Raw genomic sequence first — 27,456 nt, 5'->3', positions numbered from 1 at the left:
AGTGCGGGACAATGATGTATGCAAAAGAAGTGTTCAATATTATGTCAGGACTGTTGAGCAGTTCGCCTCCCTTCGCCACCTTTTGAGCACGGGGTAAGGCGACAAATTCGATCTTTGCACACACTCTGGCTATGGCACTATGATCCGAACAAATGTGTGGCTTCAAGCCTTTAAGAAAACTGTGATGGAAAGTGGGAAAGTGATCCAATACACAACATTCACTTTTTCATTGGCAAACCTTTATCACATTTCACTCTCTGGACGGAAGTATTGTTCAATAGCTCATGCTAAAAACAGCCTTTACCAATAATAGTCACATGGCCTTTGTTTCTACCATGCAAGATCCCTCAACTGTCCTAAAGCTAGGAGGGCACACTGCAGCCCAAGAAAGCCAGCCTGCCTGGTCAATACTCACATATATGTGAGCTACCTGAGGCGGTACAGGGTGGGAGCTGCAGAGGCCCCCTCTCCAGCTTCAAGGTAAAAACTCACAATTTCCCCCCACCTTGAGAGTGCCCTTTTTGTTTTTTTTCCTGTGATACCCAGACCAATATACCGCAGTGAATACCATCCAGGTTTCAATGGGATGTGACAATAAAACGTGACTATTGTGGGTCCTTACAGCCTACAAAGTAGGGGTCTACCATAAACGTGCCCCTTAGTTTCTCTGGGCAAGATCTTGCCCCAACAGCGTCCCCAGCTTCTGGTTGGTGGCACTTTAACTATATAGTGCATATGCACAAGGTGTGGCCATTTTGCCACGTATGAGGCCCTTCCTGGTCCACTTGAGCTTTAAAATGGCAGCTCTAGTTTGGTTAAAAACCAGTAGCCTGGCACCCGTACTTGGTTGCCCCTTTGTATGGGTGGAGTGACCAGGAATGACCATATAGTGTCATCACATGTGTGAGCTTCAGCTAGGAATTCAGAAAGGGCTTTTGTAGAAGCGCCTGTGTGCTCAGTTAGGTAGGTGGAATGTCTGGTATTCCTCTAGATTCCAAATTCTCAGAGTTTGTCATGTAAATTGTTTATGTTGCGACCAGCACTGATTGGCCAGAAGCCAAAGTTTGGTTAGTGCGTTACTGTGTATGGTGGTTGGGATCAACCCCAAAGTCACTGGTATAGGGCTACAAGCGGACAAGATGCACAAGTTCTTTGTCAAATGCTGAGAATTAATCTTGGAGCACCAATGGGAAGGACTCACCGGAGCACAGCGACGGACTGCCTGCACCAGCATCTCTGAACCCTAGAAAACCTGTTGTCAATGCTCAGTTTCTCCTCTGACCAAAGGGAACCCCAGTCTGGTGCTTCTTCCTGTGATCTAGCAGGACCAGTCAGATCATCTGTGTATAGCGCTTTTATACTCCCATGAACCTTCAAGACCAACCTGTGTTTCTAGTCCCAGAAGGGAGAGCCCACCATATTCTTCCACACGTGCCAGCGTGACTGATGCCTCTGTTAAGACCCTTTGTTCAACAAATGGCAAATCAAGCAGCATCCTGGTACCGTTTCTGAATAGTCGGGACCTACAGTGGCTTGTCCTGCAACTCTTTGTCCAGATCAGTAATCTGTGAGCCTGGCTAGATCCACCATTGTGCTTTATTCATTCTGAAGCTGCTGCAATGACGTTTCCTCTTCTGACTATCATCTGTGGGGTCCTCTGGCTGCGTCCAAGGTTTGTGTTCTGTTTCTCAAGAGGTGGAGATTTTTGTTGCTGGCCTCACCCATCTTGCAGACAACCGCAATCTCTCTGACATCGGGACACCACAGTGCAGAGTTCGAACCAAGGAGACTACAATGTTTTTTCAGCCGATTACATCCATCTTCGGGGTCCCAAGGATCCATTTAAAGTCTTGATTTCTTTACTTTGGCTGTGGGGGTCTCTATTGCCGACTCTACCTATCCAGCAATGAAAATAGACTTATTGTGCTGCTGCTCCAGAAACTCACCTCTGCTTCTTTGAGCGTGTGCTAACCAGATTCATCTGCTGGGGGATCCCATCTTTGCGGCCCTCCGCTTCTCCTTGGCGTCTTGGATCTTTTCGTCCAGAATTACGGAGATCAGGGGCAGATTCGTACGCTTTGAACCAAAAACACAACTCATCTCTGCAATCTCCATATTAGCATAGTGGTGGGTCTTTTTCAGTGGCGTTCCATTAAGCCTTCTTTGGATCGATCCATTCCATTGGGCTGCTTGTTTAGTTCTGGTATCATTGCCCATAAACTTCTATTGGGCCATGGACTTGTTTTGGAAACCACTCAACTAAGCAGAATTTAGCTTTATCCTTAAGAGAAAATCTTGTGTTGCAGTTGAGGAGATTGCTGGACTTTGTTGGACTCTTGGATGACCCTGTGAGGTCACCTAACTGTTTAAAAAGGTTTCAGCTTGCCAGTAAATTGTAGATATTTCTCCTGCACAGCATTTCGATATTAATACATTTCTTACAAATAGTGTGTGGACTTTCCGTTGTGTATCATAAAAGTGTTTGCAGAGCCTTTAAGCTATCCAGGGATTTCCTTGACTGCTCAGTTATACTACTCACTTGGAGAGTCAGGATAACTCAGAGGGAACACCAGATAAGCCAAGTTGGTTCATATATCTGGGCCTTAGAAATTATAAGTTACTTACTGTAGTGACTAACTTACTCCTAGTCCATCGTCCCCTTTCCACCATACTGTATGGGCATTCCTTGCTAGGGACGGGAGACAGAACCTTTTTCACCAGAAACAATCTTCTTCCCCTTTAAATTTAGAGGCGCAGGGGCACAGCCCTGGGAGCATGCGCTCCCCTGGCTCCACCCACCGGCGCCACTCCTCAGTCGCCCTTTGGTGCGTCGACAATATTACCATTGCCTAATGACATCCATTTTATTAAGAGGGAGGATGGTGGGATGTATGGAGGAAAGGGGACTATGGATTAGGAGTATGTTAGTCACTACATTAAGACTTCTTGTAAAGCGCACTGTCGTCCAGGGGCATCATGGCGCTGGAGAGGATGAGAGAACCCAGATCACAGTTTACGAAGCCAGAAAGCTTTATCCAACATAGCTAAAAAAGAGGAGTTAAGGCTTTCCTAAAGCCCGATGGTTATAGATCTTTTTTCAGTTCAACTGGTAGTTTGTTCCATAACTGTGCTGCTGCGACATAAAAAGGCTTGTCCACCCAGTCGGGATCGGCAAAATGATGGTACACAAAGCAAACCTGTTGGAGCAGGTGGCAAAAAGATCCCCTGAGGGTGACCCCCATCTGTTGAAGATCCCCTGAAGAACCTGTTTGTTCAGCTTCCATTCGTAATTGTCCGCACCAAGCCTGTCCGCCTCCAGGTCGGACTTCCCCTGGACATGGATTACTGCCAAGTGAATGCTGTTTACCAGGGCCCACTCCCAAATGCTGACTGTCAGAGTGCAGAGGGGAGGAGACCTGGTGCCACCCTGCTTGTTGATGCGATACATGCTGGTGGAGTTGTCTCTTTTAATTAGGATCAACTTGCCACTGACCATCGGAAGGAAGGCCTTGAGGGCGAGCCAGATGGCCATCAACTCGAGCCAGTTGACGTGAGCCTCCTGCTCCTGGCTGGACCAAACCCCCGTGGACGCTGTTAAAGTCCAGCCCTCTAGGGATGAGTGTGTTGTGATGGTAACCTGATGTGCTGGGTGCCGGAAGGGCCTGCCTCGTCACAAGTAAAAGTCTGTGCTCCACCAGACTAGGTGGATTTTGACCCACCTCTGCCCGAGAACCCCTCTCCTGACTCCAGGAAGAGCAGCTGCAAGCATCTCATCTGGAGTCTTGTGTGTGGCACTGCTCAGAGACATGCTGCCCAGGAGGAGTTGGTACCACCATGCTGAGGTCACTGCCCTGCTGAGGAAATGCCCCCGTGGCTCTCGAAGGCTGTGATCTTGTCCTCCGAAGGAAAAACTCTTCAGAGCTTGTATCCCAGATGGGGCCTAAGAACGTTAGATTCTGCGTAGGCTCCAGCAGAGACTTCTTGAGATTGATGAAAATCCCAATTCGTGTAGTGTATTCATGAGGGCGGAGGTTGTGTGCTGGACGGCCTCTGGAGATCTTGCCCTGACGAGCCAGTCGTCTAGGTATGGATATAAGTGGTGATCCTAGGCCCCGAGCAGGGCTACCACTGCATTCATATGTCTGGTAAAGACTCTGGGGTCTGAGTTGAGGCCAAAGTTTAGAACCTTGTATTGAAATGAAAGCCCATGATCCAGAACCAAGGACCGATGGGGGTGTCAGATCGGGACGTGTAGGTACGCATCCTTCAGATCCAGGGAGCACATCCAGTCTCCCATGCACAATGTCTCCACGATAAGCGTTGGGGTAACCATCTTGAACTTTTGAAGATGGAGGGAAAAGTTCAGGGTGGGAAGGTCCAACACAACTCTCAGGCCAGCCTGGTTCTTCTTTTGTATGGTGAAAATCCGTGAATATAAGCCCATACCCCGCTGGGAGGCTGGGTCTTCTTCCACTGCCCGACTCTCTACGAGCGATCAAATTTCCGCCGAGTTTCTGTCCCAATCTGTGGGAGCGGAGGGGAAGAGAGGGGTGGGAGGAATCGGTGGGTGGTAGCCCGTGGACACTACTGAGAGGATCCAGGGGTCTGTGAACCTTGCGTGCCAGAATTGAGCGTTTAGGGCAAGCCGGTCCCTCACCAAGACACGTGGACCCAAATGAGTGTCATGCCTTTTTGCCCCTCTGACTTGGAGACCAATCCGGCTCCTTGACCTGTGTTCCTGTAAGCCTCGGGAACCCGCCGAAGGCCAGACCATTGTCGGAACACTGGTGCGCCAGGCTGTAGATCTTGGGCATGGACTTTGTGAGGATAGATAAGGATTTTGCAGTCTGGAAACTGTTCTTATCAAGTTCCTCATCAGTGGTGGAATGAAAAAGGTCACCACCATCGAATGGAAGGTCCAATATGCACTCCTGGACGTCCGGGTTGAACTTGGAAACGCGTAGCCAGGCTGATCTTCTCATGTCCGTAGTGTTAGGGAGAATTCTCTGTTTAGGCTGAATTTCCCTACCTAGTGAGTCCCCCAGCAGCTTTGCTGGATTTCTGGGGTTTATTTTTTTTCTCCTGCCAAGAGTGAGACTCTGTTACCCTCACTCTTGGGCATGTTGAAGTGTGTTTTCTTGGTTAAACCTTGTGTTGAATGGGCTATGGGGTCTTTTACTCCATAGGGCCTCATGTATTTTTTTGGATGTGGGTTACACAGCACCCTCTGTGCCGTAACCCAGGGGTGTCCTAGGGACTCCCCAACATAGACTCCATACCCTGGGACTGACTACTGTCTCCCAGGGCATGTAAAGTCACCAAAGACTTTACTAGTCTTAAATCCTGAACAGAACCAGTACAAACCATCATATTGTGGACGTACTGGCTGGGGCAATTCGATTGCCCCAGGGTCTGTTAGTCGCGGGGGCACGTCTCCGTCCCCCCTGATCAAGTTTTGGCTGGTGGCAGTGGAAACTACTTTTTATATTCGACCGCGAATATTTTCCTATGGGATTTCCCATTGTTTTAGGCTAACACATTTAATTATTTATTTACGGTAGCCTTAAACATACCGCCGGTTTATATATTTATTATTATAACTCCGGTTGGGATTTTTTGCCAAAACTTGATACAAAAATGGCGTTGGCGTTCGCCTCTGTAACTCTGACCCAAAGTGGAGCCCTTTGTCCCACTTTTGGCGGGCTTCTCCACAGAAGCCCTCCAAAGTGGTGCCACTCTGTCTGGGGTACTTAGGAGGGGTGGAGGGGGATTTAGGCACCCTGGACTGAGTTACCTAGGTAACTCAAGTCACACTCCGTCCTGATTGGCCCAAGTGGTGAGCCGGCCGGCTCACCACTTAGCATGGTTGAGTGACAGCTAGGCTGGGTGAATGGGGGTTTGCTGCATAAAAGCAGGGCTTTGGGGACTGGAACTTCAGAAGTCGCCACAGGACCTAAGAATCCAACGAGGGACGAGCTGAGCTGATCTGCTACGACGACACCGCCGGTGGAGCCCTGCTGAACCATCTCACCACTTTTCCCGACGACCGAGGAGAACTCTTAACGGAGTGGCTCCTTCCCTTGACTGGTGGGGACAACCAGTTTTCACCTTCTTTCCGTTCTTCGAGGTATCCCGTGGCCGCCTTGCCAGTGCCAAGCACCCCGGCAACCGGAACCCCACCACTTTTACCCCAACCGCGAAAGTCGGTACAACCCTTTAACCGGAGGACTCCGCGGCTGGTTTCTTCCCGGGCAGTGCAACGACCTTCTTCTTCTGCTCTTCAGCGAGATCTTCTTCTCCCCTGACCGACGTCGAGCCTTGCTGCCACTGCCTGGAACAACTGCCCCCGCTGGAGGATCCTTCCCGTTAAGGTACCGTGTTCCGCCTGGCTTCCCTTGCCACCGACTGTACGGGGTAGTTTTAGCCCTCGGCTTTCGATCCTGGGATTGCCTGGGACACTTTGGCTAAACTTTCTGAGCCTCTCTAACTCTTTTCCGAACTCTTTTGCAAGACTCTGAATCCCTACCAACTGTGTGATCTTGGGCACGTTTTCGCTCTGTCTGCTCTAAGAGTGGGCCCTGCTTAGTGACTTTTGCTCACCTGTGACTTTGTGCTTCGTTGAGCTTACCAAAAGCGTTCTTGACCTTAGAGTGGCGTGGTTATCCTAATTCTGCTCTTTTTCCCTCCCTTCTTTAACCTACTAGAGTGTCATCTAACGTTAAGCGCTCACCTCTGTTTTAATTATGTGGTGTTAACCTAGAGTTGTCTAGATAGGAATAAGGATTGGGACTGCTTTCCATATAACTGTGTTTGGAGTGTTTTATTATATTTTGCTAGAGTGTTTTCAATTTGTGTGTTCAAAAAAATAAATAACTATATACTTTTGAAACCAAGCTCTGGTCAGTGTTTGCTTGTGCTATTGTGCCTGAGTACATATTGTGTATACTTTGCATACTGCCTAACTCTTCTTGAGGGAAGTCTGACTGCTCAGCCACAGCTACCAGGTAAATCTGGGTGGTGCAGACTGCTACCAAGTGGGTTTACTGCTATACCTGTAGTCTTAAATCTTTTGCAGTGTTCCCCAAGGGAACTGCACAGGTTTCTGCCTAACACGTAGCGATGTAGATGGCATGGCCGGAGGTGTCTGTGGGCCACGGTGGATTCCATTATGTCCTGTGCGACAATTTTTGCTTCCGCCAGCACCGCCTTGAAGCGTGCTTGACTCTGTACTAGAAGTTCCGGAAGGAAGTCAGCTATTTCCTGCCAAAGCTTTTGGTTGAGAGCATCGAGCAGAGCGTTTGTATTGTATTGACGAAGGTGCAAATAGGTGTTGGAATAGACCTTCTTTCCATATGCTTCCAAGATCTTCTCCCCCTTACCAGGAAGTGCAGAGGCTGAGGTAGCCGTGGAGGATTGCGGCTTGGAGTAGAGTGAGGCTGCAGCGATCACCAAGGAGTGTGGTTGAGGGTGTGCCGACCGCAAGAGTGTATCCCCCTCCATTTGCCTGTACTTGGCATCAAGGTGTCTGTTGGTAGGCTACACCGAATGGGGTTTAGAGCAACAATGTCCTTCTGCATTGGAATTCCCATTCTAGCCCAATGGCTTAGAGTGAGGATCTCCGCCAGAACCCACGCCTCTGGTTGTTCAATCTCAGGTTGTGGGAGCCTCAGGTATTCGGCCAGACCTGCAAGCTGTTCATGAAATGCCTTGGCAGAGGAAGGCGTGTCGGGGTCCTCCTACTCATCGGTGTCCACCAAAGTGTCCTTTTGGTCCTGTGCAGCTGGAGGTGTACTGGGGGCGGAGGTGTACTGAGCAGAGCCAGACGCCGCTGTGGAGGTTGATATGTACTACCCGGAATGCAGGACGCAGGGCGGACGGTACCGTGGGAACAGGCATGGGCAGCAGAGGCTGCACAGGGGTCCGGGGCACTGAGGTCACGGGCGGAGTGGGTATGGGTGTTAGCAGCAGAACTGGTGGCAGGACTGGAGGGAACATGTCCCTGATCACATCCTTGAGGACGACGCCCATCTGTGGGGACCTCATAAGCGTGAGGAACTTTGAACAAAAACCTGTCCTCACAGGCCGGTGGGGCACTTGGCGATGTGTGCATAGGCACAGGGCCCTGAGGTTGCTGCGGCCTAGGCACACTTTGCCTCGCTGCTTGCCGGGTGTATCTGCCCTGTGACGCGTAAGCATACACCGTCAGCCACATGTCTGGTGAAGACCAGTCCCACCTAGAAACTCGTTCTCCTTCCTGCTCCCCAGAGGGGGATGGTGTCCGACGAGCTGCATTTTGTCTGGCGCAGCATCCATTTTGTTGGGCTGCATGTCACATGCCTGTGTCGGTACGCTTGCCGGGCCTGGTAGGTGTTGTGCCCTCGGAAGTGTCGCCGGGTGTGCTGCGTACAGGCGCCCCCGCAGACATTTGTCCGGTAGCAGGGTATAGCCCCTCAGGTGAAGATCTGGTAATAGAACCTTGCGGTCCCTCAGCGACGCCACCGCTAGGTTCTCACGACCCCTCGACCTGGCGGCCAGTAGCTGAAGCAGCCTCGGTACCTGCGCTGATGCTAGGACCTGACCTGTCCCTGCCACTATGTCGTTTCGTGGGTAAAGAGTCACCCTTACCAGGTGCTGACAATAACAGTGGCCTTTCCTGTGGGCCTTTACTTGTGCCTGACGAAGTCCTACAAATCCTCAGGAGGCAACCTTCCGAAGAGCTCTCTCCACCAAGCTAACCTGTTCTTCAGAGCGCGCAATGTAAGCGCGTCACATGCGGAGCAACCCTCCATGATCAGGGCCAAAGCAGCAGAGGCAAAGAGGGCGGGGGTCGAACATAGGAAGACAGAGGCTGGACACCTGCTGAAGCCCAAGGACGTCGACATGCGCTGGGGAGGAGCGTTGCATCAGAGGACAGAGGTAGCTGAATAAAGACAAAAAGGCAAAGATACTTCTCTGGGGAAGAGCGCATGGAATTACTAGGCTGAAGCCTAACCCGGGAGCGCTGGTGAAAGGGGGCGATTCCCGTTGATGCGGAGAAGAGGACTGGAGAGTGGCGCCGGTGGGCGGAGTCAGGGGAGCGCATGCTGCCAGTTGCCGTGCCCCTGCACGCCTCCAAATTTAAAGGGGAAGAAGATTTTTTCTGGTGCAAAAGTTTCCGTCTCCCTGCGAGTGACGCCCATACAGTATGGAGCAAAGGGGACGGGACATATGAGTACATGTGATAATTGTGTTCTGTTTAGAATTGGAAAGGTTTTTTAAAATAATAATATTTGCCACTATTGAAGTTTCAGCAGCAAGCAGGGAAAGATCCTTTTCAACTTTGAGATTTCTGAAGACCTCCCTCAGGTCAACTATGAATGAAAACAGGTCAACTAGTCTTGCTTTACTTTTTTCACAAGAATTTAACAAAAATCGGACAAAGTTATTCATGATCTGATACACCTTTTATGATTTGCAGCCAACAGAATGAAGATGACATTGTAAAGTATTTCCTGTGGATACGGATACAGGGTCATATTGTTTGAAATGTAATGATTGAAATCAAGCACTACTTGCATGAACATTATAGCTGCCTTAGGTCTTGGTAGCTGGCATCCAAAATTGATTTCCTAATAAATATATTTATCTCTCAATATCCTCTGTAAGAGCTTTCTTTCTAGCCAGAAAGTGCAGGAGGCAGCTCACAGAATATCTTAATTGTGCTTTTTAGTTTTGGCTATTAGGTGGCGCTAAAACGTCACCTATAAGCCAAACCCATTTCATTAGAGCACACATAGGGAGAAATGCATATGGAAGGACACAAAGTGTGTAGGTGTTTGGTTATATACCCACCCATTGACTGGCCATGGCCATGGCTATGCCTATGGCCATTCCCACCCACTTCCTGCCACTCCCTGCTCAAAAGACATCTTCATGGGGGCTCTTTGAGCTAGCTTTATCAAGCCTTACCATCAAACTTTCGGCTCAAATTACCTGGCCGTGTTTTTAAAGCAGTCTTCTGAGAGTTAATGACTTAATTGCTGCTGTAAACGTTCTACTGGTTTAATAAAAATGTCTTAACCAGGTCTCCATTCAGCCACTCATTTCAGAAACATTATGTGCCAACTTCACACAAGTCCTGTTAAAAACAATCATTATCAAAGCCAAATGTTTTGGCTTGAGTAAAACTATCAGGTCAGGCACCGCTATAATATGCCATGTACTCGCAACATTTTGCAGCTGCTACCAGCTGCAAAATGGTGAGAGTACCTGAACATGTAATATAATATACTATGGCAGTGCCTGGAAAATACCTTTCCCATACCTACAGAAAAGCCAAAACTGTTGGCTTTGGCAATGTGTGTTTAATCGATGCTTGCTGAAAAATACCTCTACATTTAGAATTAGTACTGACACAAGGCCACTTTGCATAGTAATGTCTTTGGGGGAGGGAAGAAAGGAAGTTCCTGCTGAGCTCCCAAGCCCCACCCCCTGCCCTCCTTCCAGCCCACCCTCTTTCCCGCATGACCCTTTTTTGAAATCATGGATCTGCCACTGGTAGGTACAGATCCTGTAGAGGGCGAGTTACAGAGGATCCAGTCACCCAGGAAATTGAAACCCAGACAAACAAGGACACAAATGACCCAAATTAAGGATAATCTGCCTTCCTAGGAGGATGACTCAGCAGTGAGCAATGAAAGCAACGGCGGAGAAAGCACCAGTAAGACAGAGAAACCTGATTGAGCAGATCTGGACCGCTCACAGGGCAAAATGGAGCAGGCAGCCAGCAGAAAAAAAGTCATACGGCGAGATTAACGTCGGGGGCTACGCAAGACTGCACAGAAGGGTGGTGTCACTTCATCACCCTACTGGATAAAGACATCCTACCTCAAAGCACGACGACTAGGAGAACAAGATGGAAGAGTGTGCAAAAAAGAAACAGTCAAAGCATGGGCCTTCCATTCTATTCAGTGAGCAGAACCAGGGCAGGATCAAGGACAGTCTAGGAAGGATGTCCAGCAGAAAAAGAGATAAGGGTACATTACACAAATCCTAGACAATATGACCAGACTTGGTCTCACAGCTTCAGCAGCACAGTGTCGTGGCAAAATTCAGCAACTCTGGTAAGTACAGCAGCAAGAATCACAGCAGACTTCAGGAAGGGTGAGGATACCCACTCACTCATGAGCTGGCCTACACCAGCCCTCCAATCGCACAAATGACAAAGGATTTGGCAGCCAGCCAATGTGTCTGGCCCAAGAAACAAACACTCAGCTCCACCCACACAGTTTGTGTACTGGGCTGGCTAGGGACCGGTCTAAGCCAGTCCAATCCACTACAGAGGGTACAAGGCTAGGCTCAGAGTGTGCCCTTGTTTTTGTGAGCGACCAAACAAATGAAAAGCACAAAACAAAAAGGCAGAGTAGGATTGAATAAAAATACACGTGTACTCCAACAGCCACCATAAAGGTAGAGTGGGCTACAAAAGCGGCATATCGTAAAACTAAATTAAAGATATCGGACAACTTAACAAAACCAATGAGGGTGATCTAATCACTCTAGGGGCAACATGGCCTGTCCTAGGAGCCATATGGGCTATCATAGGACAATATAGACCAAAATATTGCAGGGGGGTGAGGGAGGGAGAGATCAACAGAAGACCCTCAGACCACAAAAATAAGCCTGATGTTAGAAAATCAAAGGGTAAAAATGCTAAATGGAAGGAAGCATACAGGAATGTTCAATTTAAGTGGATGTATTTTAACCCACTACACAATATTTATGTAAACCCTGCTCTGACAAGACAGGATGTTCATACTAATTTATAGTGCCCTAGATGTAGAACATTTTCCGTCACACATTTTCACAAGGTATGAGCATGTGCTGAGGTGTGAGCGCTTTAAGGGGAACCAGTTCATTATTTGGCAGGTATTACTGGTTATTGAAGCATACTTAATTGATGTGACTGTTGTGAAAAGTGTCAAGGAAGAAAATGTAGGTGCCATAACAAAGTTTATATTGTTGTCTCTTGGGTTACAAAGTTCATCCTTCTGCAACGAGTGGCATCTAGAACACCAACCCTGTGGATGGGGATGCAGCGATTATAACAAATACCAAAATAGCTAATACCATTATAACAAACCTAAAATAACGAATTACAAAAAAACAATTTCTGAAAAAAACTAAAAAAGGGGTTGCGAGTGGGGATAGTGGTTCTGGAGGTGGGAAAAATAATAAGAACAAAAAAGGGGGGTGGAGTTGGGATGGGGAGGCCCCTGCCCCCAAAAACAGCAAAAAATGAATTCATTATTATGGTATTCGTTATTATTGTATTAGTTATTTTGGATTCATAATAATTACATGTAACCCTGTGGATGTGGATTAGGAACATGGTTAAATTAACAACAGCAGAAAAGGGTTTTCAAAGGTCTAGCAGAAACCTTACTCAAGGAAATGCATTTACTCAGTGCTGCATTACTTGTTTATGCGATCATACCATGTGAAAGGGTTCTGTTAGGATGGTCTTCTCTGTGACCAGTAGACTGATCGACAGCTAGGCAAGAGGGTTTGTAGCAAGCTTTGTTTGGTTTACCTAGATGAAGGCATGGCTAAGCAGTCAAGGGCTACTCTTAAAATGGTAATGGGGTGCTTACACACAGTATAATCACGCATCCAGCACACAATATAACATTGTCCACAGATGTACTAAACTTAATAAGGAGGTTTCTTAGTATTCTGTGGTCCTGACCCTACCTGTTGGGTTCAACACAAAAGTCGACTGTCCAGTGGATACTGGAGATGCGAAATCGGTTGCTCAGGCTCCTGGACAGGGTGTCTTTTGGATACTCTACATATAAGAGTCCTAGGGTCCACAAGGGTGCATCACCGAGTTGTTCATAGCCTCAATGGTTAGTAAAAATTTAAACACTGAAATAAGTTGTATCAGCTCCGAATTACCTGGACAGGGTGCCACATGTTTAGGCTTCTCGCTTAGTTTTCTTTCAAGTGTGAATTCAGTCTTGAATTCAGGTACAATTCACAAAGATATCAAATGTTTTTTGAAAATGTAGTCTTTACTCTGAAGCAGTCAGTAGCCATTATATAATAAGACAACTTCTATATCCCCACTCATCCTATCAAAGTAACAATATCTCTACTATATCCACACAGGGATTCCCTTTAGGAACCACCATGGTAAAGCATGCCGTTTCCCACTATAATCAAACAAAGGCTTACACTAATCAGTGGAGCCCACACAAACCAGGTCCTTATACCAGAAGTGTAGGGTGGAATCTTCAGTCTCGCTGTCCAGGTTAATAAACATGTTTCTTTTGCAGATGGAATAAGTTAATCATTTGGAATAACTGTTAGTACAACTAATAACACAGGTCTCATGTGCATATCAACATAGTACGTTTTGTGAACTTATTTATGGAATTCCATATAGCTACAGAGCGATAGAATGTTTTGGTTAAAAAATAAATGTAAACCTTTATCCTTGGTGAATGTCCCCTAGACATAAGCTGCCTGGCGACCTACTTGTAGCACAGATGAATATGTTACACTATCCATCTTGCTGACCCAGATATGGGTCTGTCCTTTCTTTTGACTACATAATACCGGATTGCTTTGCTTACATCTTGAGCAAGATGCCCTCTGCTACAGATTTGGAGTTTAAAAGGAATGTTTGTAATACGATTGTTTGAATAATTCATTCATTAATGTATTTATTTGTGTATGGTTTTACAAAAACATTTACAAAATTGTGAACTTTCAAGATCAAATTAGTACCTAAGTAAGCTTACATTACATATACATTGCACATACAAATATAGCAAAGTTAAATAACTAGAAACCTAAAATTGCTACAATACTTATAAATGCATAAAAGACTTGCCCCACACCTAAAATATATATACTTTCTAAATGCCTAAAAGAATAACACGTTTAAGTCAGAATGTAGTTACATATTCATCATCTTGTTCATTTCAACATCTATTCGTTCAATTCCACATGAATATGTCCAAATAATTACAATCTTAAGATCAGAGACAATTTGATTTCCATAAGACATTTCCATACTTCATCTAAAATCGTAGACAGTGCCATAATGTCCAGCTCTACTTAGATAACCTCACTACTTAATTTACAAACATTTCTTAGAAACCTAAATCACATTTAACTTCAATAATACATTTTTACCATACATCATCTCAAGCCATAAACAGTCCAATTGTACCCAGCTCGAATTGGATACACATTTTCCAAAGTATTCAATTCAATGCCCTCTTATAGCTAGCTATACACTATACTAACAAATGAGACAGTGTTTCTTCCTCTGCAGTATCTTGAAAGAATCTACAATAAGCCAGATTAGCTATATTGCCACTCATTATACATAACATTTCATTAGCTAGGAAGACATTGAAGCTAAAACGCATATAATTATTCCTTGCCTTTTTACGTGGAAAGAGAATAAAATAAGATTCTGGTGAACCCAGCAATTTTACACAGGACACAATCTGACCATATCATTTTGTTCTTACTACATCATCCATTGTCATGGACCAATCAAATGTACGGTTTTTCATCATTACGTGGTTCAGATTTTCTATTACAACCTTCACTGTAGTTCCTTTTTTATTCAGGATATTCGTACATTGTGTATGTAATGCGGGTATAAAGCACTCCCTACACGGATACGCCATTTCCCTCTCCCCAGAATAGTATAGACATCTTATCCAGATCTGGAGAGCATTTTGCGCGCCAGAGACAACTGCTCCACTGTATCCTACTAGTCAAAGATTGCAAGCCTAGGTCGTACCAAATGGCTGTATATGTGACAGATTTCGGCAAACAGTATAAGACTTTCCTCCATATGATGGCTTCATATAAATTCATGTCTAGAATAAGCCACTCTGGGGTGAATTCTAGCCAGTATATCAATCTAGGAACAGCTTTAGCAGTATAAAACCTAATTACTGGAAGGAGAGAGTATTTTCCGTACTTTTTATCCACCATGAGCATTTGACTAGAAAGTACTGTAGCTTTACCCGTAAATACTTCCTTTAGAAGCTTTTGATTAATATAAATAGGTAAAAATAAAAATGTTGGCATAACTGTTGTGTTTTTTTAATACTGCATTTGTGAATAGAAAGGTCTGTAAACACAATTACCATTCATGAGGAGGCAATAGCAAAAAACGGTCGTCTGATTCTCTATAGCCTAGGACAAGCATTGCCAAAGGCAGAGCTTTTCCATTTGGCAATGCAAAGACCCGTTCAAACCTCAGAGAGACCAGGGAAGTGGCCTGCATTGCCAAAGGAGCAGCACCATGGCGGTGGAGAGCAGTGGCCTTGTGATGCTACAGCCTTCTTCCCCTCTGTCCAAGGTGCATTTTAGTGTGCCCTACTTGTTGCAAGCCACATACGTTATGACCTCTATTTGACATAAAAAGCCACTTTTATTGAGTTAAAGCTACTGGACCTATGAACCAAAAACAAATATGTAAGCCAAATTATATATCCTCACTATGTAGTGGCTGCACCGCCATCTAGGGGTTGAAAGTAATGGTGCTAAAACGCTGCTTATGCTGAAACCGTATATTATTTTCTGCTTGCGCAATGCTATCATTCTCTCATCATTATACATCAATATTTTGGCTTCACTAAAGCGTAATCTAGGAATAAAAACGAAAAAACATTGACTATCCAAATAGCAAAACTTGTTATTCCGACTTCATACTGCTTGATGTTACATTTTTAACTGTAGCTTTAATCAGTTTGGAAGGGTGCCATATTACAAATGGCTTCCATTTGGCAGAGAAACCTGCGCTTGTTGCAGGGTCTTCTCCCTTTTAGAATTAACATATGTGTTGGATTTAATTAACCAAACACCAAGACCTTCGGAGCCAGGATACTAAGTACAGTGATTTGAGGTCCGGATGAGCCTAGCCATTCCTGGTCAATAGATTTTGTTAAATGACTCTTCTTGTATGGTATTATGGACATAGCCAAGGGATGAGAGCCATCAGTGGCTGGTACAAACTGGGACAATATGCATCAGTCAGAGGATTGTTTGAAGTTAAACGCCAGTAGCAGATGAAACAAAAGCAAATATTTGTTCACTAGTAGCCACTAGGCCTTGTGACATTCATTAAGAAAAGACACAGCCCACCTATTGGAACCTGGGGATTAGAAAGTGTACATTCAAGGGTAACATCACTGTAGAAGATTTAAAAGATGTTATCCTGTCAAGGAAAGCCTTCATGAACGATTCACACATCTAAGTTACGAAGAGTCCTCGCTGCAGAAGGATCAGTACAAACAGAATACTTTGAGTTATAAGGCAATTTGAAAGAACATTTACATGGAAAGAAGGATCAGAACACAAAACAATCTTATCCTTCTAAAAGATGTCTCTTCATTGCTAAAGTCTAGGAGCTGCTACCTTTGAGCTTCAACCTTGAGAGGACCAAATCGATAATGGCTAGTGGAGGAGACATCTGAAGATTCCAGAGGAAGAGATTCCCCTGCATTTCAGATTCCTCTGGTCAGACCACCAAAATAATTAACTGTGGCCCTATCTTTAAGAGTAGGTGTTTTGTAATTTCATGGGTACAGCACCACACACTGGTATTTGGCACAGTCATTCACATCCCTGTACATCTCTCCCATTGATTTCTAAGAGATAACTACCAGTTGGAGATCTCCAGGTCCTAAAGTGCACCTGGATACTGTGACGAATCCCTCGATATTGTCAATTCTCCCCGGGAGTAGAGGCCGCTACCCTGTGGGTGGAACTAAGTGGGAGGATCACATGGGTGGGGCCCCCCCCTGTGGGAGAAGCAAGGGCTGTCAAGGGAGAACGCAGTATGTACACTATCATGCTGCCAGACATGATTCACCCAAGCATATAGAGGGCTCAAACACCGCCATCCTCTCAGTCTCTATGTCTGGAGGAAATTAGTAGAAGAAAGAGGAGACAATATATATCAGGCAGATGATACTGTGACGAGGAAGAGCGAAGGAAGAGTGAATATGCATGACTCCAAAAGTACTGCCACAAGGACGAGCAACCTCACTCTGGTGAGCGGAGCAGTGCGGAGAGGACACACTGCAGACCCGAATGCCTGAAGTAGCAAGGTAGGGGCTGAGAAAGCGGAGAACAGCAACAACCTACCTGGTTGTTGGGAAACACAACGTCCAGTGGCAGAAACACAGCCATCCAAGAGGTCCAGGCGAGGCCAGACGTGTCGGGAGAAACCAGCATGGCGGAGCCGCCGAACGCAAAAGGAAGACAGCGAGAGCCCAGCGCAAGCCACAGAAGCTTACCCCGTTGTTGCCAAAGACCGGAACCCTTTGGACCAAGAGGAAAGGTACACAGAGGGGGACCGGGAAGGAACAGGGACCCAGTAACTGTGGTTGGGAGGAAATGCAGAATCATCTTCCTCATCCCAGTGGTACTAAAAGGAGAGAACAGTTGAGAAGGAAGGGGGTGAGAGAGCACACCAAAGAGACTCACAGAGAGGCCTGGCAGGATAGTGAACCAGGCCTAGTTAAGAGACATTACAAAGCTGTAAGAGGGGCCTGGAGAAACCAGGAGAATTGCACATGCAAGTTAACGCCTGGCAGTTTAGTGAACCAGGCTTAATAAATATACCCTAAACAGCTGAGAAAGGGGTCTGGGATCCACACAAATTCATGAGAAATCTAGGGGAAGAGATCCTTTGGCACAAGTTACGAGAAGACAAGAGGAAGATTTATCATTTTCCACCATGAACACGTCTCCTAGAGCTCCTCTTGCAGGAAATTCCCTTGAGCAGTACAGTTCGCACTTCCGGTTGGCACCGGTCACAAACAGATCCACTTGAGGGGTTCCCCAAAGGGCGAAGATCTCTTGAAGGACTTCCTGGGCTAGCTTCCATTTGTGGGAGACTGTGCTCTGTCTGCTCAGAACGTCCGTCGTTCAGCTCTCCGGCTAGGTGAACTGCTGATAGAAAGATTCCTTCTTGCATTGCCCAGAACCAGAGCTGCATTACCTCTCTGCACAGTGGGAGTGATCGTATGCCTCCTCTTTTGTTGAGGTAGTACTTGGCCACTGTGTTGTCCGTCATTATCAGGACATTTTTTCCCTGTACAGAGGGCAGAAAGGCCTTCAGCGCTAGCCTGATTGCCCTCAGCTCCAAAAGGTTGATGTGTAGTTTGGACGCCGATTGAGACCAACGACTGCTGATTGTCAGATCGTTGGTGTGTGCTCCCCACCCCGTGAGTGAGGCGTCCGTCACTACCTTTATCTCCGGCCATGGTTGCCAAAAACACTCTCCCTTGAGAATGTTGTCGTTGCAAGCCCACCATAGAAAATCCTGAGCAACTGCCCTCGGGACTTGCAGGAGATCCGACATATTCCCTGAGAACTGGGACCACTGAGTTCTGAGTGCCCATTGAAGGGATCTCATTCTCAACCTGGCCTCTGGTACTAGGAAAATGCAGGATGCCATGAGGCCGAACAACCTGAGAAAATCGAAGGCCGGTGGATGTTGGGCATTCTGAAACTTCGTTACCATCTGCTGGATGTGGAGAGCTCTCACTTCGGGAGGGGAGGCTTTTCCCGATGAAGTGTCCAAGACTGCTCCGATAAACTGGAGTTTCTGGGTTGGTATCATGTGGGACTTCTTGAAATTGAGGGAGAAGCCCAGTTTCTGGAGGAAGTGGCAGGTGATCGAAAGATGTTCCTGAGCTTGTTCTGGAGAACTTGCTCTGATCAACCAGTCGTCCAGGTAGGGATATATGTGAATACCTCCTCTCCTGAGACTTGCTGCCAAAACCGCCAACAGTTTGGGGAAAACCCTCGGGCGGAGGTCAACCCGAATGGCAGAACTCGAAACTGATAATGAGAATTGCCAATCGCGAACCTCAGGTACTCTGTGCTTTAAATGGATTGGCACATGAAAGTAAGCATCCTGAAGGTCCAATGATACCAACCAATCTTGGAGTTGGAGAGCCTGTAGGATCTGAGAAAGAGTCACCATCTTGAACTTGTCCTTCCTGAGGAACTTGTTCAAGTTTCTCAAGTCAAGATGGGTCTCAGTCCTCCGTCCTTTTTTGAAATGAGAAAATATGGGGAGTACCAACCCCTGTTCCTCTCCGCTACAGGTATCAGTTCTATGGCACCTTTCTCTAGCAGGGTTAAAATTTCCTGCAACAGGAGCCTATCCGGAATTTTGACGGAATTGGCTCCCGGTGGATGATTCTGAGGCCTTTTTAGAAAGGGGAGACAGTAACCTTGGGCTACTGTTTCCAGTGCCCAAGCATCTGAGGTAATGCCCCGCCATTCCTTCAGATGTTGAGAAATCCTGCCTCCCACTGGTGTTTTATGTAACAAGGTCTCAGAGGGATTTGGAGGCTGCTGCAGGAGTGGCTGAGGGTACAGATGCCGCTCCCGAGGCTGACTTTGCACCTCTTCCTCATGCTCCACGAGGGAAGTTTCTTTTGCATCTTTGAGAAGCCTGTCCTCTTCCTCTACCAAAAGAGGAGTAGTATCGAAAGGAACGACCCCTCCAGGAAGATGAGCCGGAATAGGGTTTTAGAGGCTGGCGCAAAGAGGCGCTAAGTGATTTAGCTGCCGCTTTCGAGGTCTGAAGTTTTTCTAGGCTTTCATCAGCCTTTCTGCCAAAGAGCCTCGAGCCATCAAAGGGCATGTTGAGGAGTCTAGCTTGCACGTTCGGTGCAAATCCCGACTTCCACAACCACGCAAATCTGCGTAGCACAACACTTGCAGCCATGCATCTGCTGATACTATCAGCAGTATCCAGTCCAGACCGGAGACATTCCCCCATTGCCTCCTTCCCGTCTTTGACTATATTCCGGAAGCCTTCCCTTTCCTCGCCTTCCGGAATATGATCAGCTACCGCCGAAATACAGTCCCACAGGGTATGGGTAAACCTGGCTAGGGTACAGGTGACATTCGCCGATTTAAGTGCCATACTGCCTGACGTGAAAACTTTACGTGCATAGGCATCAATTTTTTTATCCTCTCTATCCGGAGAGATAGTTGGATAAGCAGTTTGTTTTGAAGTAGATTCTCCCTGAATGACTAAACTCTCTGGAGTCGGATGTTTATTCAAATATTCAGGATCCGTTCCAGCTGGTCTATATTTTCTTGGAAAAGTGCTATCTTCAGCAGCAATAGTTTCTGGTTTCTCCCAGTTTTTCTCCACAGTCCTTTGAAGGGCCATGTGAAAAGGGAGAACAGGATCTTTCTGAGGTCCCTTGACGATTATATGCGTCATGTCATCTTGTTCAAAAATGGGTGAAGTATTACCCCAACCCATACATTCAACTACCCTGGTCATAAGACCCCTGTACCCAGCATCTGCATGCTCTGCAGGATCAGGTTTGGCGAAATCTAATTCTGGGGATGTGTCAACTCCACTGGCAGAATGTAGAGTATCACTCAGGTCTCTCATTCTAGATTCCTGGTCAATAAGTTCCTCAGGAACTTGTCTTGTACCATAAGTAACTCCCAAAGGAGTAACCTCGTCTTCTTCTGAAGCAGACTCTTCATAGATTGCTGACATAGATTTGAAAAAGTCTGGCCTGGGCAAAGGAGTGAATCTCCTTTCTTCCTCTTCCATCTGCTTCGAAGGAAATGGCAAATCCTTCGAAGTTTTCAAGGGTGTCTTCGAAGTCTTCGAAGATAACTTCGATAATGGCGTCGATGACGCATTTGGCTTTGGCGTCGAAATTATCGACGTCGAGGGCGTCGCCGAAGTTGTCGAAGTCTTCGACGACTTGTGTTTCTTGCACGGCACTGGAGAGGTGCTCGACTCTCGAAGATTCTTCGACGGTTTTACGTCAACTCGAGGTTTTTTGTATTCCTCGACACTACTGGTCTTGGCCATAGTAGCCTTGGACTTCCCTTTGTCGTCCAATGGAGCGACTTTGGGGGTATGGCTTTTTTGAGGGTCTTTCGAGGGGGTCAGGGCCGAATTCTCGAAAACCTCCATCATCTTTTTGCGGAATTCTTCCCACTTACTGGGAGAATCCGATTTAGCCGGACAACAAATTTCTTCGGTCGCCTTTGAAGAAGAAGATGAGGGAGATCTATGTCTCCTCTTCATTTTTTTCGATGACGACGAAGAGTGTCTCGATCTACTCCTACATCGAGATCTCTTCGAGTGCCTATGGCAATCCGATTCCTTAGAATCAGTCGCTTTCTTGTGTCTTTTTGACAAAACCTTTTTTGAGGCCTCCCTCCCCACCGACAGTTTACCTCTCCTCTCACGAAGAGCTTTTTCGGTCATCGATTGGCAGGACCCGCAGTCGTCGGTTCGGTGACTGGAACCTAGACACCAGAGACAAATCTGGTGGGGATCGGTGATCGACATCTTAGATCCACAATCTGCACACTTTTTAAACCCAGTTCTGGGTGTCGAAGATGACGACATTTTCTTCACAGAAAATAGAAGCGCGCCGTTCTCGATAGCGAAGCGATCGGGAAAATGGAACTGAAGCAACTGGTGCGGCTCGAGCTATTTATACCATCGGTGACGTGTACGGAGTACGTCGAGGGACAATCGACGCCACGACCTAGAGCACAGCGCCCTCTGCCGAGAATTTTTTTTTTTCCGAAGCAGCAAAGCTGGAGATGACGATTTATCACAAGATGAGGAATATGTGGGAGGACACAATCCATTCGAAGCTTTGTTATATAGCCGCATGATGAACGGGTGTGAGAAACATGAGTTTTCATGGTAAATTGGGCATCTAAAAAAAAAAACACCACGAGTCTTCGCACTCTTTGAAACATTGATAGAATTTCCAGCAATAATGAAGCTGCCATACGCTGGATCAAGCTTCTTCAGCAGCGGGCAAGAAGCCACGATCAGGAGCCGTTTTGTCAGTATTGAGGGCTAGTCAGTTGTCTGCCATCCACCTCTGAACTGTGTCATACAACTTGTTGAAGGCAAGTGAGTCTTGTACGTGTTCACCAGTAACCAGGAGACTGAGGAGGGGCCTGATGTAAACGTTAAAGAGCATTGGAGCAATACAAGATCCCTGAGGAACTCCGCAAGTTTGAGTAGTGGGAAGGGAACAAGCTTCACCTACAGCAACTCTAGCAGTGTGTGGGCCCAGAAAGGAAGAAATCCATTGCGCCGACAGGTTGGAGCAGTGTACTTGTTTCTTTAGTCTGGTCAAAAACAGATAGTGATCAACCAAATCAAAGTCTGCAGAGAGATCCAAGAGCATCAGCAGGCCAGGGTGTCCCATGTCCACTATGCTGGCTAAGGTGGATTTAAGATCCAACATAGCTGTTTCGGTTCTTGCTTAGCTCTGAAGTCTGACTGGCGATCCCTAGAAAACCATGTTCCTCAATGTGGCCCTGAATTTGGTGGTACGCAACTTTGCCCATTATCCTAAGAAACAATGACACATTACTGATGGCCGATAATGTTTGGCCAATGCTGGGTCCAGATTATTTTTCTTAAGCAAACAAAGGCGTAATGCAGGCCTCTCTGAGGGACAGGGGGGCCGTGCCTTCGCTGAAGGAGAAGTTGATATGTTTATTTATTCGGGGAACGAGTAGCTCAAGAGAATCTGGAAAGGGCTGCTGTTATTGAACAATAAAAAGGCTTGAGGAAGGGAGATGCCTTCCCAATCTTGTTTTGGAACTTGGATAAATCATCTGAGAAGGTCAAGAGAGAGAAAGACCTCCTCACATTGTGCAGCGAAAACACGATACAGTCTAGCGACAACTAGGGTAAGAAGGATAGTCCCCCATCATTTTGAACTGCCTAAAACATCCAGGAGGGAGTCATCCTTTTATGAGAAGGGTGTAGTTTAGTTATAGGTTTCTTTTGAAGTGTAAGGGATGGAAATAGGTTTGGGACATAGGACAGCGGACGATTTACTTTTGACACACATTCTGATGTGAGCCTTAGTTTTGGTTGAGGCAGGGAAACCTGTCTTAGTTATAGGGATAGCTAGGGTTTTTCTTTACTTTCTATTCAATAAAGGTTTGTACCAACAAACATGCCACCATTGCGTCCTGCCTCTACTTCTGCACACTTACAATACAGAAAGCTAAACTCTGCACCCCCAACAAGGTCTTAAACTTTGGACAACTCACAAGACCTTAAGAAGACTCTTAATTCCATATATCCTGCACAACATTTCACTAACCTTCACAGAAGTTAACAGGTTATGTTTTTAACAACCCTGTGTGTACTTTTTCTTATTTAATGTCATAAGTAATGCACGTTTTCTGAACCTCCAAGCTCCCCTCCTAAGATTTACCCTGGACTTCTTTGTCACCGCTACAAAAAGGTGAGCGAGGGAAACATGGCTATCTAGCTATAGGTCAGTGACACTCGCATCCTGGACACAAGGTTGAGAGAAACTGTCCTAACTTTAGGGTCAGATGAAGACACCCCTTAGTCTTCTGGTTGCTTGTAGATAACTAGAAGATTGCTTTCCAACCACCACTATGTTTTCCAGATCTGGCAGTGTCAAACTCTTTTGCATTAAGCCAACATTATTGACATAGTTGCATTGTATTTAACACATACATGGTCCACCTTAATCACTCTTGGTCCTGAGGAAGACGGGAAAATGATTAAGCGCCGAAACATACAGTATGTCCACCCTGTCAACTCTAAATGTACAGTTGCTTGGAGATTGAATTAACTACTTGGATTTGAAACAGCAAATGAATTGCTACTTCATAAAGCAATCCTAAGGATCTGGACTCTTAATTGAGTAACACTATGTATAGCACATCTAACCTTGTTCAAAAATATGTTTTTCAAGGTGTTTCATATCATTTTATGTACTTGTTTGTTTATATGTTTAAAAAATGTATTTATGCTGAGATAGAATGTATTCCCTGCAAATTGAGATATGATTCTTGCAATAACAAAATATATTTTCCCATGTCGATTGACAGTGACAACACATTAAGTGCAGTTTTGAGTTGTTGGTAGCAACAGTTTAATTGAGATTCCAACCGGCACAACCATTCTGGTCTTCACTGCTTTCCGAACACCAGCTTGATGTCAGGAGGTAGCCATAGGTTCAAACGTCCCCAGAGAAATAACTTCTAAAGCATCCTCCAAGTGCAAATGTGGGCATTTTCTCAGATTTGGAGGCTACAGAATAGGTAACCCATTCAGATGTCTCTTACCTTTAGGATTGAAGGATGGAACAATCAGACACTAGTAAATTGTGGATAAGTACAGTCACCAACCAGAATGCTTTCTGAAGCAAGATGAGAGCTAAAGCTAAGCACATTGGCTAAAAGTGTTTTTATTGCATTAATAACCTAAAATGGCATATAATATAAATCACTTGCTGTGGTGCAGACATTTGTTGGATTCCTTCCTAAATAGGTTTCCAAATTTAATCTCAGAAATATCCACGCAAAGATTGCCTAATGCTCATTTTCCAGGAACAAAACTGCCAAGTAGAATGAGTAAAGGGAGGGGTGTGTACCCAGAGTGCTTGTTGAGGCAAAATTCCGAAATTGGAGAACAGTCTTCCATCAACAGTTCTTTCTCGTATAACAGCAAAACAATTTACTTGGCAACAACAGAGCTGTTCAGATCTTCTTGCATTTGAATGAGTAGAGTTGGCGAGCATACATTTTATAGAAGAAAAACATATCACCATCTGAACTAATCAAAGATGCTCTTGCAAATAAATGTATCTATGGGCTACCACAGAGCTTAGATAGGTCACAGAATAGGCTCTGAAGACCCTCGCGTATGGAAACAAGGCACAATCACCATACACTAAGTGATCCGACAGACACAAGATTCAATTCCCAAGTACTAGGGTTTATTGCAAAGCAAATATTCTCTGACTGGGTCTAACGTCTTGCAACGTGTGATCACCCAAACCTTGTGAGACGCAAGAGAGTGAACATTCTACAACAGTATCATATATATAAAAAGACAATCATACAATCTTTTTGTGACACATCAAAACCGCCCATAATGTATCTTCTTGTGCTAGGGTTCGCTAATTGACAATTATGACAAATATGACACGTTTCTTTCTTAATCTATAATACTTGGTTTAGCAACAGTTGCAATTTGCAGTAAGCAGACATGGTTCTTTGTTATGGAGAACACAAAGCACTTGTTTAGCGAGCAAACTGTGTTTGTAGGAGAGACACATTGCAAAGCATGCTATCTTCTGATTTCTATTCGTGAACTAGGGGTCAGCCTGATCTAAGAGGGCCCCGAAAGGGGGGGCCGCTAGGAAAGTATAATTCATGCCTTAACGGCCTGTTTCTACAGTTTCAGCGAGACCGTTTGGCACTTGGCTTGGTGAATAAATGCCTCTCTGCTCGCCTTCAAGGACTTGTGAGGGAGGAAAACAATTTATTTCTGTACTGCTTGGCATTTCTGTCTGGGCCGGTCTCTCAACATGTAACTTGAGGCCTAGCTTCGTGTAAGAGCAGAACGAAATAAAATACATTTTGCAAAGCGCTTGAACAGAAAGGCAAAGAAGGCAAATGGCGGATCTAGGGCACAAAATAGACGCTCTATGGTTATGCTGATGATTCTGCATTGGCGATGTAGGGCATATGATGCTATTGGTTTTCGGCCAACATAATATACCATCTATGCCTTGGTTGGGTAATTTCTGGACTCACAGTGCAACTGCCACTCATCCAGAATGTTCATGTGCGTTCTTGCACATTTACACCTGTAGGAAGAGAATTGCTTCTAAATGAATGTTATAAGATATCGCATTTATACATTTGAAGTTTCAAAAGGAACATGTGATGTGAACAAGAAACTAATAGTGTGTTCAAGTCGAACAATTCTGTGATGTTTTCTGTAAAGACTAGAAGCTTTCCGTTCCTTGGTTGAGGAGGAAAAGCTTCAATAGAAAAAAAATTAAGTCGGATCATCTGTAAGTTTATCTGATCCAGACTGATAAAAGTGGTAGGATCTGAGGATTCCCTGGTTGGTTTGGTCAGATTTCCATGTTTGGAGTTACTTTTGCTAACTTGGGTATTGCCCTAAACGTTTTGCTGACTTCTAGTGCATTAGTAACCATCAGGGGACATCTTGTGAAGTGCTCCGTGCAGCTACAACTCCATGGTGTACTGCTCTGAGAAGCTGATATGGCTACTTGGGCAATGGTGCTGTCAGAGCTCCCACTTTGTCCGAGAGTGTTCACCAACTCAGAACATGTGTTAGTGAGTGGGCTGGTGCGCAGATGCATTCATTATTTCTGGCTATACCACACTTTTTTGTACTAAATTGTCGAAATTACCACAATGCTTTTTAAAAGCCCTCCATCCAAGCTATTTCGTTTAGTGTTTTTTTGTTTGCCCAATGAGGAATGGCACCAACATGCCGACATAAGCTCTTTGCAGAGCCCACAAATACACTTTTGTATGACTGGCATAGAGAGGAGAGAAGGAAAGGGAGAGAGGGAAAGAGAAAGAAAAAGATATTCCCTTAAACTCACCAGGCTGTCCAAGTGGTAGTCATGGCTTAGCAGTTCATGCAATACTTTCAGGAGGTGGAGTGGGTTGGGTGAAAGGTACAGTATACACTTTTCAATTATAAATAAGGAGAGAATATTGAAGGAGGCTATGTGTAGTTAAATATCCTTTATTGAGTGGGCCTATGGGGACGAGCATGGAGCAGTCTCACCTTGCATCAACCGTCGCAGAATCCTCTCCCGAGCCTTCCAGGCTATATGGATTGACGGCTTGGGAGATTGATCACGGCACATCGTCCCATTCACAACAGCAAATATAAACTTTAAACAACAATAGGATTTCAAATAACATCTAAGAACTAGAAAACTACTAAGATGACCACAAACAAGGAACAAGTTACTTACCTGTAACTGTTGTTCTCCAACATGGGTCTGGCATGGATTCACATGCTCATGAATATTCCCCGTCAGGCTAGGAATCCTCAAAAAATCAGTATCAGTTTCGTTTCTGATCTGTCTTTCCTAGTAGTAACCAAATCACTGATCTCTGGGTCATACTGCCCACAGCCAATGACTGCCCTCTCCCTAAGCCCCGCCTCCGGCAGCCATCCTCCGATTTGGTAGCACGTAAAGTGGCAGTATGACCAAGTGAAGAGCCGCAGAGGGGTATGCGGGAGGGTTCACATGTGAATCCATGCCAGACCCATGCAAGAGAACAACAGTTACAGGTAAGTAACTTGTTCCTTCTCCAGCATGGGGTCTGGCATGGATTCACATGCTCATGAATATAAGATTACATAGCAGTACACACATGCACAACCACGGGAGGTGGCAAAAGGCTCAACATTAAGCAATACATAAACTCAACATTAAGCAACTCTTACCTCCTCACCAGGCCCTTCAGGCGAACAGGTTGCGCAGCACTGCTTGGCCAACCCTAGACTCCTCCCTGGAATCCCGATCGACGCAGTAGAATCTCATGAAGGTGTGCGTCGACCTCCATGTAGCAGCCCTG

At 45.7% G+C, this 27,456-nt stretch overlaps 1 protein-coding gene across 3 annotated transcripts in view; it reads right to left on the bottom strand.

Annotated features, from left to right (window-relative positions):
• CGN (cingulin) overlaps positions 1-27,456 on the bottom strand; it is a 2,193,661-nt gene that overhangs the window by 1,263,665 nt on the left and 902,540 nt on the right. The window lies entirely within an intron of this gene.

The sequence above is a fragment of the Ambystoma mexicanum genome, chromosome 1p, assembly GCF_040938575.1.
Source record: "Ambystoma mexicanum isolate Mex_15411 chromosome 1p, UKY_AmexF1_1, whole genome shotgun sequence".
Classification (NCBI taxonomy): domain Eukaryota; kingdom Metazoa; phylum Chordata; class Amphibia; order Caudata; family Ambystomatidae; genus Ambystoma; species Ambystoma mexicanum.
The sequence above is the reverse complement of the archived record's forward strand: the minus strand, read 5'-3'. Positions and strand labels throughout refer to the sequence as shown.